Genomic DNA, 17,543 nt, shown 5'->3' with positions numbered 1-17,543 from the left:
ATGTTACCAAACATTCATGATTGACTCTTTGATTCCCGAGGAGGTTCAATTGCGAAACAACTTTGATAATCTTGACGAACTCCTCCTTCTGTCAGAAAATGAAAGTCCCAGTTCTATTGAGTCTACTCTTGCAATATCAGATCGCATAGACTCACGCAATAGAAGGACTCAGTTTTGGCAACCTCGCTTTGAAGAGCTACCTCGCGAGAGGGCACAGCCGAAAACTTCAGCCGAAGAGGTTCCAACTGTTCAATTGACCCAACTTCCCGAGGGTTTGAAACATGCCTTCTTGGGAGACGGTGAAACCTTTCCTGTTATCATCTCATCCAACCTTCAAAATTCTCAAGAATTGCAGTTACTCGAGCTACTGCGAACGCATAAATCTGCGATAGGTTGGACGCTTGCTGACATCAAAGGTATTAGCCCTTTAATTTGCTCTCATCGAATCAATCTAGAGGACGAAGCCATCCCTCGAAGAGACCCTCAGCGGCGACTGAACCCCACGATGAAGGAAGTTGTAAAAAATGAAGTTTTGAAATTGCTAGACGCTGGTATTATTTACCCGGTAGCTGATAGCAAATGGGTCAGTCCTACTCAAGTCGTGCCCAAGAAATCTGGTGTCACCATTATCCAAAACGAAAAAGGGTTCCTTGTCCCCACAAGAACGGTGACGGGGTGGCGCATGTGCATTGATTATAGAAAATTGAATGCCGCCTCCCGCAAAGATCATTTTCCACTCCCATTCATTGATCAAATTCTTGAACGTGTAGCTGGTCATCCTTTCTATTGCTTCCTTGATGGCTATTCTGGCTATTATCAAATTGAGATTGCATTGGAGGATCAAGATAAGACCACTTTCACTTGTCCCTTTGGCACTTTTGCTTTTCGGCGTATGCCATTTGGCTTGTGTAATGCACCAGCTACTTTCCAAAGATGCATGATGAGCATCTTTAGTGACATGATTGAAAAATCAATGGAAGTATTCATGGATGACCTAACTGTTTTTGGAAACTCCTTTGAGACATGTCTTCTTCATCTTGAAGCTGTTTTAAAACGATGCATCGAGAAGGGACTTGTCCTCAATTGGGAGAAATGCCACTTCATGGTATCTTCTGCCATAGTCTTAGGTCACATTGTTTCTGAAAAAGGAATTGAGGTTGATCAATCCAAAGTCGACCTTATCTCCAACCTGCCGACTCCTAAGACTGTCAAAGACGTTAGGTCATTTCTTGGTCATGCTGGGTTCTATAGGAGGTTCATACAAAAATTTTCAATGATTGCTCGTTCGCTGAGCAACCTCCTAGCCAAAGATGTTACCTTTGAGTGGACACCTAAGTGTGAGGAATCCTTCCGAGCGCTTGTCAATTCGCTCACTTCCGCTCCCATCATTCAGTCACCCGATTGGAGTCTTCCTTTCGAGATCATGTGTGACGCCAGCAACTTTGCTGTGGGAGCTGTGCTAGGACAACGAAGGGAGGGGAAACCCTTTGTTGTCTATTATGCAAGCCAAACTCTCAATAGTGCTCAAATGAACTATTCCACTACTGAAAAAGAGTTGCTTGCCGTTGTCTTTGCCCTTGACAAATTCCGATCTTATTTGATTGGATCGCCTATTACGATCTTCACAGATCACTCCGCCCTTAAGTATCTCCTTTCCAAAAAGGATGCTAAGGCTCGATTAATATGGTGGATCCTTCTCCTGCAAGAATTTGACATAACGATCAAAGACAAGAAAGGTGTTGAAAATGTCGTCGCGGACCATTTGTCCCGACTTGAATTCAGCGATCCCGCTGACGGTCCACCTATTCATGATGATTTCCCCGATGAACAATTGCTTTCTGTTGCTAAGTTGTCGTGGTACGCTCACATTGTAAACTACTTAGTAACAGGTGAACTCCCATCTGAATGGAGTTCACAAGACAAACGCAAATTTCTGGTCGAGGTGCGCAATTTCTTTTGGGATGACCCATACTTATTCAAGTATTTCCCCGACCAAATCATGCGAAGATGCATCCATGATGATGAGGTGTCTAGTGTGCTGAATTTTTGCCACAATGATGCTTGTGGTGGTCACTTCTCTGTGAAGAAAACCGCTACAAAAATCTTGCAATGCGGCCTTTACTGGCCCACCTTGTTCAAAGACACCAATGATTTCTGTTGTTCTTGTGTAAGGTGCCAAAAGTTAGGATCCTTATCCCGTCGGCACATGATGCCCCTGAACCCAATTCTTGTTATTGAAATATTTGATTGTTGGGGGATAGACTTTATGGGACCATTTCCACCTTCTTTTGGCTACCTTTACATTCTCCTCGCTGTGGATTATGTTTCCAAATGGGTCGAGGCTGTACCATGTCGAACCAATGATAACGCTACAGTTGTCAAATTCTTGAAAGAAAATGTGTTATCAAGGTTCGGTACCCCTCGCGCTATCATCAGTGATCAAGGCACTCATTTTTGCAACCGATCCTTTGAGGCTCTTATGCGCAAGTACGGTGTACTTCATAAAGTTGCAAATGCCTATCATCCACAGACCAATGGTCAAGCCGAGTTAGCCAATAGGGAGATAAAACACATTCTGGAAAAGACGGTAAATCCCGACCGCAAAGATTGGTCTACACGACTTCTAGACGCTCTTTGGGCATACCGCACTGCTTTCAAGTCCCCTCTTGGGATGTCTCCCTATCGGCTTGTCTTTGGCAAAGCCTGTCATTTACCTGTCGAGCTCGAGCATAAAGCATACTGGGCTATCAAAGCCCTAAACTTTGATCTGAATGCCGCAGGTATCAATCGCAAACTCCAGTTGTCCGAAATTGAGGAGTTGAGAAACGATGCATATGACAATTCCAGGATTTATAAGGAGAAATTGAAAATCGCTCACGACAAACAAATCCTGCGAAAACACTTTGAGCCAAATCAAAAAGTGCATCTGTATGACTCTCGCTTGCACTTGCATCCCGGTAAACTGCGATCGCGATGGACTGGCCCATTTGTAGTAAAGCAAGTATTCCCCAACCGTTCGGTGGAGGTCGAGGATCCAACCGATGGGAGAATTTTTCGCGTCAATGGCCAACGACTGAAGCATTACATTAAGAGTGTGAGTCATGTTGAAGAGGTCCTTCTTAAGGACCCAATCTATACACTCTGACGTTCTGAATGGTTTGTTGTTGTTCTTTTTATTTTTATTTTTCATTAGCTTTATTTTTCTGTCTTTCTTTTATTTTTGTATGCTTTTCGTTTTTGTATTTTGTTTTGGGGTTTTGTTACCAGGCTATTTTCGCTCTCACCTCATGGACATGGTCATCATCCAGGTGTTCTCTTTCCTTATCTTTTTCATTGCTTATTCATTTTGACATTGAGGACACTGTCTGATTTTTGGTTGGGGGTGGTGAACATGCATTGGCTTTCATTTGTAAAATCTTATTGTTACGTCATTAGCAGTCATTTGGAAAACATTATTGTCTTGTTGAATTTTTAAGTCAAATTTTTTCAACATTATCCAAGCATGAGTAGAATTTGTTGGTTTGAGTCAGTTCTTACTATATTTAGCTATTAAGAAGTGATTTTCAGAGTTCTTTTGTGCACTTTCCAAACATATGATAAATAAATTGGTTGTTAACACAAATAGTTGAGAGAAATTTCAAGTTTAAAGTTTTTCATTTCTTGGTGAGTTGTGAGAGTTGAGAAAACAACTTTTTGAATTTTTATTGATCATTTGAGTTGGTAAAGTCACATATTTGGAATTTAAAACATGACATTTACTAGAGGGATATTTTTCATTTAAGAAAAGTCTTTGTAATAAATTTGTGTTCTATTTATTGTATTGTATTTGTAATTTCCTTTTTATTTTTGTGTTGTCTCTTGTCAAAAAAAAAATTAAAAAAAAAAAAACAAAAGAAAAAAAAATAATAGAAAAAAAAAAGAGATAAAAAAAAAAAAAAGAGAACAAGAGCAACACTTCCTTCTATTATTGTGTAATTGTATTAAAAAAAAATTAATTATCATTATAGTTCATTGTCTTATTTATCATTTCTAATTAGTTGTCATTTTGTTCTTAGAGTTTTCTCATGTAAATCACAAAGGTTGTTTGTCATTTGAATTCTAATAAGTTGATTTGCCTATCTTGTGATCAATATTTGTTCAAATTGCTTGTCCTAAAAAGTTTGTCTTTTCTCAATTGAGCGTAAACTGTTACATTTCCAACTCCAAGAGTGTAATCCTTCCCATACAATACTTTCGATGCCCGTGAGGAATTTGGAGTTGAGATCTTTATACTTTTGAGATTTTTCGATACTATTTGTGTTATGACTTGTGAGAAAACGAATATGGTTTGGTGCACACACACACAACTCTGAAATCACAACTATAGTAGCTTCGATAGTAATTTCTGACTTCTTGCTGATAATTTGAAAATGCTTAGATGATTTTGCTTGGTTTGACTTGATTATTCAACTTGACAATTTTCTTTTTCGCTTGAATTGCTAGGGACTAGCAATAAGCTAGTTGGGGGTTGTGATTAGTGCTCAAAAATGCAAATTTATTAGTTTTAAAGTGTAAAATAAATTAAGTTTTAATTAATATTTTCATGAATTTATTGTAATATATTTTATAATTGAAAATATTAATTTTAATTTAATTTATATTTAATTTTCAGGAAATAAATTGCATTTGGACACTAATAAAAAGGGAGAATAGAGAAATAGTTAAAACTGAAAAAGAAAATGAAGAAAGTGGCATTTTTGAAGACTTGAAGCCCAAAATAGGCCCAGGCCCGCCAGCCTCTTTGCACTCCACAGCTCCCACCTGTCCGCATCATCTCCTCCAAGGCAGCAAGCTCTCAAGACCCAACATGCTTATTTCTTACATATATGCATATCTCCTTCAAATTTCACCAAGTGTAACGTGACCATTCCCTTCACCTCCCATGCATTGACTCAAATGCATTGACCCAAATGCACCCAATTATTCATCCCAACGTGACCTCCTTTTCTCCTTCAGCAAAGGCCCAAGTCAAGCCATTCATCACCAAAGGCCCAAAGCACCCAACAACCCAGTCAAGGCCCAAGGCATTTTCTTCAGCCAAGGCTGCCTACGTGGCACTCTCTCATTGGTTAAAAATGGGTCAAAACCCTCTTGTGTCACCAGCCATGTTTTGTGGGTATTGGGTTTTGTAAATTGCTATTTTGAGCTTTATAGATTATGTTTTTGTGGTATTTTAGAAAAAGAGCATTTTGACTATACAAAAAAATTAGCTAGGGTAATATTGATAATAAGATTTGATTTTTCAAAATCATATTTTATTATTAATATTTCAGATTTATTTTGTAAACCCCATTTTGTTGTTTAATTTCTTTTTAGTCCTTTTCCCCATCTATAAATAGGGACACTTTCTTCATATTTGGTATGTAATAATTAGAGTAGAGAAACTATAGCAAAATTTCCACTCACTTTCTTCTCATATTTTCTTCTTAGAATTTTGTGAGAATCATGAGCATAATGGCCTAATCTTCCTAGGAAGGTTAGGGATGATTCCATATGCAAGTGATGTTATTTTGCTATTTTGATTTACTATGTTCTTAATGTAATATATTTGAGTTATTTATGTTCTTTCATCTCTATCTTTATTTTGTTATCTTTATTTACTTATGCTAATAGTATATAGGATTAGTCATGCTCTTTCTATGTGCTTCTAATTAGTAAAAGTAATATTGATACATAATTTTATGTCTAATCTTCTATTGCATTATTGCCCTTGGGTATTTTGTCATTTTTAGATTTTTCATAAGATTAACATTGTGCTTTTAAAGTAAAGAACTTTATAACTCAAATGAACTTTTGTTAGAAAAACTATGGACTTTAATGTTAGATTTTCCAAGTAAATGTTGGGATGTGAACTATTTACTTGTGTATTTTTGTAAATCAAGTAACCAAGTAACTAAACAAGCATATGGATGATTCTTGAAACCTTTCATTTTCTCAAACTCTTGATTACATCTTACCTTTATTTCACTTATCTCATTTCATCACTTTATCAAAATACAATACCAAAATCTCAAACATATTTCCATTTACAATTTTATTTACTTCTTGTTACTAACTTTTTGTGCTATTTCCTACTAACCTTTTGATTTTAGGATACCTCCTTGTGGATCGACCGCCCGATTATACTACAACCACCGCTTAGTGGTTGTCACATTTTGGGCGTTAAACAGGGGGCTCTCCTACAAACTGCTTGGAGAAGTCCCCTCCGAATTAGGTCTGGGATCACTAAGAGGACGTGGAACCTTGATTGGGAACGAAAAAGAAAGGATCTAGCTATACTCCTAAACCGGCCTATTGCCGCTTGTCTGGGAACCACCCGAACTCGAGGAGATCCGAGACAGCCCGGACTATTTTTCTTTTCCTAACCTATTCTAATAGCCAATCTAAACACATGAAAGATTTAATAGCCTAAACAGATAAATATGACGGTATGGAAAACGCAAGAAAATAAAAGCAAAAGTCAGGAAAACTTACTGTAAAAGGCCGGTCATGAAGAATGGTGGGTTTCCGGCGACCGTGACGGTAAAATCGCAGTTTTGAACAGGTGAAGGCAGCTCAAAATCTCGTCTATGGGATAGGCTGATGTCGTCTGCTTAGGTGAAGGTGCAGATATTGGGTGCGTTGGGAACAAGCGATGGCAAAGACGAAGTAGACGATGGAAAATGTCGTCGGCAAGCTCGGACATAAAAGGTCCTTTAAGTGTTTTTCTTTTCTAAGAATGTAAATATATCAAATGAAAATCTGAGGTTATTTATAAGAACCAGAGGGTTGTTTCAATCTAATGGTTCGGCGCGATCACCCCCCATCGGACTGTCCTGGATCCTCGAGTACTGGATCATGGTACCCCTGAAGCGTGATCCACGCCGCCCCGATCCAACGGCCCAGAAAAAGAGCACCTCAAAGGTCGTCCCATCCAACGGTCCTCTTTGTCGCAAAGATAATAATGGGAACATCCGTGCAGATGGGACACTTCGTAAACCGAGCTGACATACTAGCCCCCAGCACAGTAACCAATAGAATGTTTGCTGACCTTTCAACACCAAGTTCCATCAATGTGCCAGTCACAATGGGACACGTGCACCCTTCCTAATGAAGCAGGGCGAACGGGAAGGTCTCCAAATGGCCCTGAAGTAAATGAACTGGGGCTCTGGTCAACGAACCCAGATCTTGGTAAACGGTCCGGGCTTTTTGGATTCTATCCCGGACATCGAAGTGGGTTGTCACTCCGTGATCGATCAGCTAGCGGTGTCACCCGTCTGCGGACCCGTCGCCTTGGAAAAGAGACAGGAAGTGCTGAGATGGTCCGGGAGGGAGACAAGCCTCCACCAGGCAAGCCCAGATGAAGGCTTGGGGGGTAATTGTTATCCTTGTTTCTTCCTACATGTACGGGTCCACACTGTAAGTCCATGGCACGCTTTCCTAGGAGTTAAGGCCCAGACCAGGCCCATTAGGCGAGGGGAAAATGGGTATTGGCAGACCAAGTCACGGCAAGGCCCAAAGGGCTACCGAGAGAGTAAGCCGGGACCATCGTCAGGGCAGGTTGTATAAACCCGAGACTGCGTACCGAGATGTTCCTTGAGGTACGGTAAAGGAGATCGAGGCTACCAAATCCAAGATTGGGTCGGGATCTACGTGGATGAACCCGGGTCCTAGTAAATGAAACGGGGCCCTGGTAAATGGAGGGGGACCTTGGTAAACGGACCTGGATGGGTTGTCCGAGTTTAGCGAGATAAAGTTTCCAAGATACTGACATCTTCCCATGAAGCGTGGGGTGTTGTCCCCACGCTTAACCTGCAGAAGAGACTACCTCAAGATTGTACGTCGTTGGTTCAGAACTACGCCGCCAATACTCTGACCGATCTTGTCCCCCAAATCTTCCTCGTAGCCCATAACACCTAGACTGAAACACCGGTATGTCGCATGTCTTAGAATAAGATATTATTTGGGCTGGCCCAATGGGCTTTGATTAATGTATATTTCATATTTCAAACCTTTGTATTGGGCTCCCATCAGAGAAGCCTATGGTATTTACACCCTTATTGGGCCCGGGCTAGCCCGGCCCAAGCCCAGTGCACCCATGTGCCTATAAATACTAATAGTGGTGCACTGAGGAGGGGATCCGAGATTTTGATTGTAAGCATTTACTCTGCTCAAACTTGTAGAAACTCCATTGTCAAAAGCTCTCTAAGCTCTAATACAACTCTCTCGTGGACTAAGGCTCATTAATGCCCTAACCACGTAAAAACATTGTTTACTTTTATTAAGGCATTTCTTTTACGCTCTCTAATCTTTCATAATTCTAGTTTCCGAAAAACTCGGTAAACAATCATAATAATAATAGTAAATAAAAATTATCATTTTTAATAATAATAATAATAATGATAAAAGACAAAGTCTAACATTCCATTTTAAAACCCTTTTAAAATGTATTATTAATTAATTAAAAATAAAAATAAAAATAAAAATCCATTTCTGATAACATCAAAAGTGCCACACGCATAGAGCAGTCCAAGCCCTATGCGTGTGGCCTATCCTTGAAAAATGGGATTTGATTTTTCATGTGGTTTTTATTTTAATTAATTAATAATTAAAAATCGAAATAAGGTATCATCTTTTTAAGAAAAAGATAACAACTTAATTTTCAAAATTCAAAATTCAAAATTTGAATTTCCATTAATATCTTATTATCAATTAAATAAATATAATAATCAAAACCAATTTTGACTATCCATATTTATCTTTTCACATTTAAATAAAATCAATTTATTAAAATCAATTTATTCTATATCTACACAATTTTGAAAATTGCACAAATGCAATAATAAATTGTGCAACTTCAATTATCACATAATTGCACATTTATCCCAAAGAATAAATATTCTCTCAAGTAGCCCTTTCACAGTTTAACCCTTGTATCAACTCCTACCTTGATTAGTGTTGATAGAGCCGCCCCGAGGACCTATGAACCAATAATTCCAAGCTCCAATAAATAAAAGATTATTAACCAAAACTCTTAGATTCAATAATCATATTTATTAATCTCATGATTATTCCACTATAAATATGAGACTAAGCTCTTGAGAATTAAAGACATGTATTTAATGAGTACTTTATTGTAATCATAAAGTGTCAATTGATATAATCATTACATACAAAATAATCATCTATTGATGATTCATAATTAAGTGGGAATAAAATTATTATTTTACCCTTTTAATTATATCTTGATTCCTAGTGTACCATTGACTTTACTAGTGAATGTTAATTCATAATCTAATTATGAATTTAACGCCAATAACCTTTTCAGTTCCAAAATCCATCCCAATAGAGAGTCATCATTCAATCTATAAAAAGGTATAGATTCCATGTCTGTTAAGCTATGTCCCCAGCCATATACATCATTGAATCCCCAAAACAATAGTTCTTAGCCTGATCATTGTGACAAACCGTAATGCATGAATCAAAGGATCAAGTGACATATATAGGAGTTCGTAGTAACTTCATGATTAAGATCAGTTTGTATATGATCATTAGTTGATGTGTTTTATAATACTACGAAATAGTATTTAAACAAGTATTATTAAATCACATCTGGTCCAGTTCTACATACTCTCAGCACGCAAAGTGCCTCCACTAAAGTGTCGTACTACACTAGTAACCCGGATCTAGGTCACACGTATTCATAATACTAGTGGACCATAGTAGCAGTAATTAATCTAAAGATTCCATAACTTTATTTTACTTCGAACTATTTAAGTTCATTATCTCAATCTCGATCCTCTCATACCAATTTGAGATTAAGACCATATAGATGAACTTGGGAATTTTATGATATTTACTTAATATTATTAGTAATAATATAGTACATAAGCTACATATATACAATAACTCAATTCATTCATTTATTTCATTAAAACCATTGTCTACTACAATTGCTTTAAGGGCACAATTCCCAACAGACGGGGACCTCCGAACGCTCCAATTTGGGCATCCTCCCAGCTGATGTACTCTTGTCCCCGACGAATAAAGTCATTGAGCCGTCGGTATTCCCTCTGCTAGAGGTCATCCCAAAGCGGGGACCCCCGCGCAGATGCCATCCTGCAAGGCCATCAACTGCTGGCCATCGTCAACCCTTTTGGTTCTCCTCGTCTCCTCCTTTAAGCGTTTGATGTATGCCTTGAAGGTCTCGAAGGGCCCTTATTTTATGGTGGCCAAAGCATTGACTTCGAAGCTCACCTTCCGAGCTCCTATGAATTGTCTTCGGAAAGCAGACGATAGTTGGTGCCATGATTGAATGGATTCTGGTCGGTGCTTCTTGAACCACTCATCTATTGGTCTCGTTACAGTGATCGAGAACACATGACACTTAGCGTCATCAAAGATGCAGTGCGCTAAGATCAATCTCTTGAACTTAGAAAGGTAGTCGGTGGGGTCCCAACCGCCATCATAGGGTTGGATGGCCGACATCTTGAAGCCCTGCGACAGAGGAGCCTCAACAATGTGAGAAGTGCAGGGCTCCCCTTCTTCATTTTCTGAATCTGAGTCGTGGCCTTGCCGTTTGGCCATTCTTAGCATGATCCTCTTCAGACTTTCTAACTCCGCGCGGAGCAGGCCGCGGTCCTAGTTGATGCTCTGCGCTAGATTATTGTTGGGGTTTTATGCCCTAATTAAAACCCAAATTCTTTGTAATCTCATTTTATTATCAATAAAAGAATAGAAACCATTTTTTGACTTGGTCAATCACTTTGCTCACATGTTTTATTTTCATGATTATTTGTTTAATATAAAATTCTATTAAATCCTGAGCATATAGCTAATCTTATTTATAGTGACGTAATCACAGTGGAATATAAATATGATTATATGTTCAAAATAAGTTAGTCCTAAGATTAGTCAGTGCACCGGATTTACACTGACTTGCCAATCTACGATATGATCTACTTACACATTACAGTGTTATGTCCTTTCCAGAACATTAGCAAAGTAGATAAGATTGGATGTATATGTTACATCGGACAGGGCCGATATTGACAGTTGATAAGATAAGTAAACATGCCGTTATTATCTATTCTAGTCATATCATATAGTTGACCATAGGTCAATTCAATCTCAATTCTGAGTGGTTAGTATTCTAACTGATTGTATTATTTGAGTGCTTTGACTTGTTCGTTACCAGCTTACCCTATGGACTAGCCCATACTTACATCTTGGGAACTCGGTAATATAATTGAGTGGGAGTGTTAATCATAGATATGAACATCTATAGCTTCTGATGAAGAAGTAAAACGATGGTTTCCTTTTAGTTTGGTTCAAGGTGTTAAATGATAGAGATCTCATTTCAGTAATTAAATTAGTTTACTGAAATATCATTTAGAAGGAACTAAGTGTTTTAAGGATAAAATACAATGAGGGGTAAAACGGTATTTTAGTCCTATCTCATTGTAGACCGTCTATAGAGGATTGAGTGACAATTATGGTTGTAACAATGGATAATTAATAGCGTATCTATATTTGTTATAGAGCGTTCTATGAATTCAAGAGTGCAATTCCAAGTCTATAGTGGAGTCACGAGGAATTAATAAGTTAGTAAATTTATTTGTTAGATTTATGATAACTTATTGGATCTTGATTTCATAGGCCCATGGTCCCCATTGTACATTGGATAAAATCATCTATATAGTCTCAATTAATTGATTTAATCATAATTAGAATTATCAAAGTTGACCAGGTCAATTTTGGATAGTTTCACAGAGTTGTGTAATTTTGAGAAGAAAAGAGAAATTATGGCAGATTTATTAATTAAGATAAATTGGTATCTAAATTAATAAATAAATGTAAATCAAGGTTCAAATTATAAATAATTAATTTGATAAAGGATTTAAATAATTATTTAATTAATTAAATCAATAGAAAATAATACAAGCCTTGATTTTAAGTCCAATGAGCTTATAATCAAATGGGAAATTTCACGGACCTATAGCCCATGATAATTTCGACCTAGGGCTTCAAAATGGTTGTTATTTTATTGATTTTTTAATTAAATTAAATGACCTAATTGAGTCTATAAAAGGAGTGCTTAGAGAGAAGATTTTAGAGACGACAGATAAGTCACAAGTCAGATTTTCTGATAGTTTTATATTCTCTCTAAACACAAGTCCTTTTCTAAGCCACTTTGTTATTTTCTCTTCTTCTCTCTATATCTATCTCATGTGTTGAGAATTTCCCACACTAGTCTAGGTGGTTCTAAGGATACATTGGAAGATCGTGAAGAAAATAGAAGATCGGTTCAGTTTCTTGATAATACTCTGTGACAGAAAGGATACAAGAGTTAGAGAAACTGAAGGAAGGACTCTTAATTCCGCTGCGTATACTGTAAGTATTATATTATTTGTTTATCTTTGAATTCAATTTTAGAAACATGTTTTAGGCTATCTCATATTAATTTGTTTAATATTATATATACATGAAAATAAATAAAGATCCTGTATAAGTTTATCTAACAACTATCTCTTCTTCAGGCGTTGAGATTGTGCCGTAGGTCTAACAATCCTTTCTTGGCGGGCTTGTGCCTGTTAGTCTTATTACACCTATGAGAGTTAAGGTTGTCTCATAGGTCAACTTGACCTCAGAACGTTACCCTCAGGACAAGCCACCTCAGTTTCGCAGTCGGACTCAAAATTCTCATTATTTACCATACTAATACCACATTTTTGGTTCATAGAGATGTTTCTCGGGTGGACCCCTGGACTGTAGTTCCTACAAGGTTGGCGAGGCATCTAGGGGACACCACCTCCATGCCTCGCGTGATTCGTATTGGGGCATCGGGGCAGAATGCCCTAAGATCCATGAGCGCTGATAGCCTGGCGGTGTCCTCGGGCTCTTAGGAAATTACCCTTTCCAGCTTGCTTGGGAATCTAGTTGTACTCGGGTTCCTGACGAGCCTTTTTTTTTTCTTTGGAGAAGGATTATCATCAACTTTTCCTTTACCACGATCTTGTGGTGGCATTGGGGTTCCAACTCCAACTGGATGCTTGGTGGGCACTCCAACTGGTAGATCTCGCACCTCTTCAGTCGGGTGCTCATGGAGCATTTCGGCTGCATTGACAGGTGGAACTCCAACAGGGTGCGCAGGTGGCACGCCAGTTGGGTGCCCAGCTGGTACATTTCCATTGGGGTCCACTCGTAGCCCTTGGTCTACATGAGTGGTCTTTATGGCAAGTACCATCTCCTGTAGAGCGGCGATGTTACCCTCTTGGGCATCAATCTTTTGCTGCTAGGTGGCTACCTGTTCACAGAGCACCACCACTTCTGGTGTCTCCTCCGAATCCATGGGCTGAGGATACTCTTCTTCATAATACTCCTGATTTCCACCACCATCTTTGTTGTCCTATTCAACATTTTCATCATAATCCTCCACCATCTCAGGTAGGTCCTGGGGTGGCTGTCGACTGGTTTCCCTTCCTTCAACTCCGGTAGGAAGGACTACGTTGTCTGTGACATTTCTTCGAGTGGTTACCATGGCTGTAGATGTTTTGAATGCTTTCTTCAAGCTCTCAATGAAAGCACCAAAATGTTGAATGTCTTTTTCGCTATCAACTTAAAGATGAGAGATTAAAGAAATGAATAAATAAGAACACAACGATTTTACGTGGTTCAGGCAATAAAAGAGCCCTAGTCCACGAGTCTATGGTATTAAGGAGATTGGAATCTTATTAGGGCAAGCTCCATGGAGTTTTCTCAGACAACATTTATATTGCTCTTAATACAAGGTTTCTCTCTCTAAAAAAAACTGAACCCTTTACAATTAGACTCCAAACCCTATTTATAGAGGTTGGGGTCATTAATGCTAATTATCCATAATTAATACACATTCTCCCCGTTATTGGGGTATTAATACCACTTTAATGCATTGGATGCATTAACTAGAGACCACATCTCAGGCGAAGATACGTGGGGTCCACCCCATAGAGTTACCTACTTTATGGGGAACATCCCCCTTGCACTATCAGGGCGTGCGCACATATCTCCATGTCAGACGACATAGTAGGAGTGCGAATTTTCGAGTCGTACAATTGACAACACTGTGGAATTATCACCAAAAAGGTTGTCAAACGATCCTCTGACGCTGCAAACCTGCATTGGCTGACACCTAGCTTGCCTTCTAGGTCCCAAGGACAAGGTCCTTGACATGGAAGACAATTGCTTGTAAAGAGTTCGAGGACTACTAACTAGCCCTTGGGGCATGGCCTCAGAGAGAGATGTCTTTGCCCTACCTTTAACCGAGGGACGTGGACTTTATTCGAGATATTCACCCTCCAAGGGCTGACTGCCGGGGCGTGGCCTCACTTGAAGAGACACACGTCTTTGCCACGTGCCCTACCTTTGCCCTACCTTTAACCGAGGGACGTGGACTTTATTCGAGATATTCACCCTCCAAGGGCTGACCGCCGGGGCGTGGCCTCACTTGAAGAGACACGCGTCTTTGCCACGTGCCCTACCCGCAGCGGTCTCTGATTTGCCACGTGTCCTTTGGTGAAAACACGGACAACACTAATGTTTTTAAAATGTTGCACTTTTATACCTATTTTTTAAAATTATTTTGAGAAATAATAAGAGAGTGAAGGAAAAATATAAGATTTTAGTTATTTTTAAAATTTAAATTATTTTCACTTTCAAAATAAAAAAAAAAGATTAGTAAAATTAATCAAACTAATTAAAACTTATATTTTTCCATTACTTTTTTTAAAAAAACTTATATTTTAAATTGATGAAAATATATACGTTTTTAATTATTTTTAATTATTTTTATTAATGTTTAATTTAAAATAGTTATTTTGAGAAAGAATAAGAAAGAGAAAATAATTTAAAATTTTAAAAATAATCAAAACCCTATATTTTCATTCACTTATTATTTATCAAAATAATAAAAAATAGGTATAAAAGTGCAACATTTTTAAAATATTGAGTATATTTACCGCAAAAAAAAATTGGCTTTAAAAGTGTAATATTTTGAAGACATTGAATATATTTACCGCAAAAAAAAAGATTGAGTATAAAAATGCAATATTTTAAAAACATTGAATATTTTAGCTGTCATTTTTTCTTTTATATATAAAAGTATTTCTAGTTGGGTGGAATCAAATAAAAAATAAAAAATATTATATTTTAAAATTTTAAAATTTTTGGCAACTTTATAGATTGGCAGAGTGATGGAGATGCCCTTAAAATTAAAAACCATAAACCATCTGACTAGTAAATTCAAATCAAGCTTTCAAAAGAGTTTTAAGACTTAAAAGTGAATTTTAAAAACTATGCCAATCACACCCTCCATCAATTACCAATTACCAATTACAGTAGAGTTAGACAAGAGGCCAAGGTAAAAAAGAAAAATTAAATATATTTGTATATTGTGATGGACAGTCATAGTTCATAAGTAATATACAAATAGTGGTGTGATTGGCAAGGTAGACATAAATCATTGGTGCAGGAAAAATAATCAAGTGAAGGAAAAAGATCACAATATCCATAAAAATAATAATAATAATAATAAAGAAAGTTACTATGATCTGACAAATTTCCTGATTGAAAACCCTGCAAGGAAAATCCGCTTGCCAAACTTAGCTGAGGGAAAAATAGTGGTGTACCTTCCCCTCATATGAACGATTACTGCAACTGGGGTTGACATATTGATTGTGTGGAGCTGCCGAGACAAGAACAACTTCTTGTGAGGTAATGTAATGTATGTATATGAGGGTTAAAAAAAAGGAGAATTATCTGAAATGTTATTGCAAAATCTTATGGAAAGGAGAATTAACTGACATGTTATTAGCACTTTTGACCATGGTGAGCAAGGCAAAGTTGACTTTGGGTTTCTTGAGTAATGGGAAGTTCAAGGTTTTCCCTTATACCGACATTTCAGAGTCAAGGATTAATGATATTTTCAGTGTAGTCTATCGATTTTGATGATTCTATTAATCATGTAACATGGTCACTATTCACGGATTGTTCCACTTTTCAAAATTTGTTTGTACAAGAATACGATAGTAGCGCCCGTGGCCTAATGGATAAGGCGTCTGACTTCTAATCAGGCGATTGTGGGTTCGAGTCCCACCGGGCGTGTGATTGTTTCTTTTGTGTTATTTTAGATTTGATATTTTATCATACTATTTTAACAACAAAAAATGGCAATATAACGTTTTCTTCTACGAATAAAATATAAAACATTAATTCGTTAATCTTTAATAATATTTCAACTAGAAAATGATAATGTAAATATAAAAACCAAATAAATATTAAAATCAAAATACAATCATTACTTAGGTTACCTAAGGTAACTTTCATACCATATGGCCCATATGTATTAAATATATGCATAATAACATTTGCAAAATTTTAATATATCATTCCTCCTACTAGTGTGTCTCCTATTATATTTTGGACAAAAATATCTCTTTCATTTAAAAATAGGCATAAACATATCAGATTCAACATCATGCACATTTCTCTCTCTCTCTCTCTCCACTCATAACCACCACAACTTTCCCATAGCGGCTAAACACCAACCTCCCCACGTTATCGCCAACATTACCAATGATTTTGAAGCACCCCATCGAATCTTTCTCTTCATTTTTTTTATGTTTTAATTATTCAAAATGCAATTATCAAAATTGTATGTTCTACATACAAATTTTAAGATATTATATGATCTAATCTAGTAGATATCGAAAAAATATACAAATTTTTAAAAAAAAAAAAATTTGAAATGGACATTTGAGTAAAAAGATATGAACCCCCAAAGTTTTCGTCAAATTTCAGTGCAGAGCATTGAAATTGCATCGAAACAACATCTTTTTGGCCGAAAATCAAGTTATCATGATTGCATCGCGAAAACATCGAAACACCATCGATTTTGCAGAAGAATAAGCATCGTTTTGGCCAAAAATCAAGTTTTCATGATTGCATCGCAAAAGTATCGAAACACCATCGATTTTGTATCGAAAAAACATCGATTTTGCATTGAAAAATCATTGTTTTGGCCAAATATCAAGTTTTCATGATTGCATCACAAGAGCATCGAAACACCATCGATTTTGCATCAAAAAAGCATCGTACTTGATTTTTTTTGGGCAAAATAATGATTTTTTGATGCAAAATCGATGGTGTTTCGATGCTCTTGCGATACAATCATGAAACTTGATTTTTGGCCAAAATGATGCTTTTTCGATGAAAAATCGATGGTGTTTCAATGCTCTTGCGATGCAATCATGAAAACTTGATATTTGTTTTGCCAAAACGATGTTTTTTTGATGCAAAATTGATGGTGTTTTGGTGCTCTTGCAATGCAATCATGAAACTTGATTTTTTGCCAAAACGATGCTTTTTCGATGCAATTTAGATGCAAAATCGATGGTGTTTCGATACTTTTGCGATGCAATCATGAAAATTTGATTTTTGGCCAAAACGATGCATTTTCAAAGCAAAATCGATGGTGTTTCGATGCTTTT

The 17,543-nt window shown here is 37.2% G+C and overlaps 1 non-coding gene across 1 annotated transcript; it reads left to right on the top strand.

Annotated features, from left to right (window-relative positions):
• Positions 1 to 16,085: 16,085 nt before the first annotated feature.
• On the top strand, positions 16,086 to 16,158 carry TRNAR-UCU (transfer RNA arginine (anticodon UCU)). The gene has a single exon. It is a non-coding gene; the product is annotated as a tRNA-Arg (tRNA).
• The last annotated feature ends 1,385 nt before the right edge of the window (positions 16,159 to 17,543 follow it).

This window comes from Humulus lupulus, chromosome 1 (genome assembly GCF_963169125.1).
Source record: "Humulus lupulus chromosome 1, drHumLupu1.1, whole genome shotgun sequence".
In the NCBI taxonomy this organism is placed as follows: domain Eukaryota; kingdom Viridiplantae; phylum Streptophyta; class Magnoliopsida; order Rosales; family Cannabaceae; genus Humulus; species Humulus lupulus.
Note: the sequence above shows the minus strand (reverse complement) of the source record. Positions and strands in the feature narration are given on the sequence as shown.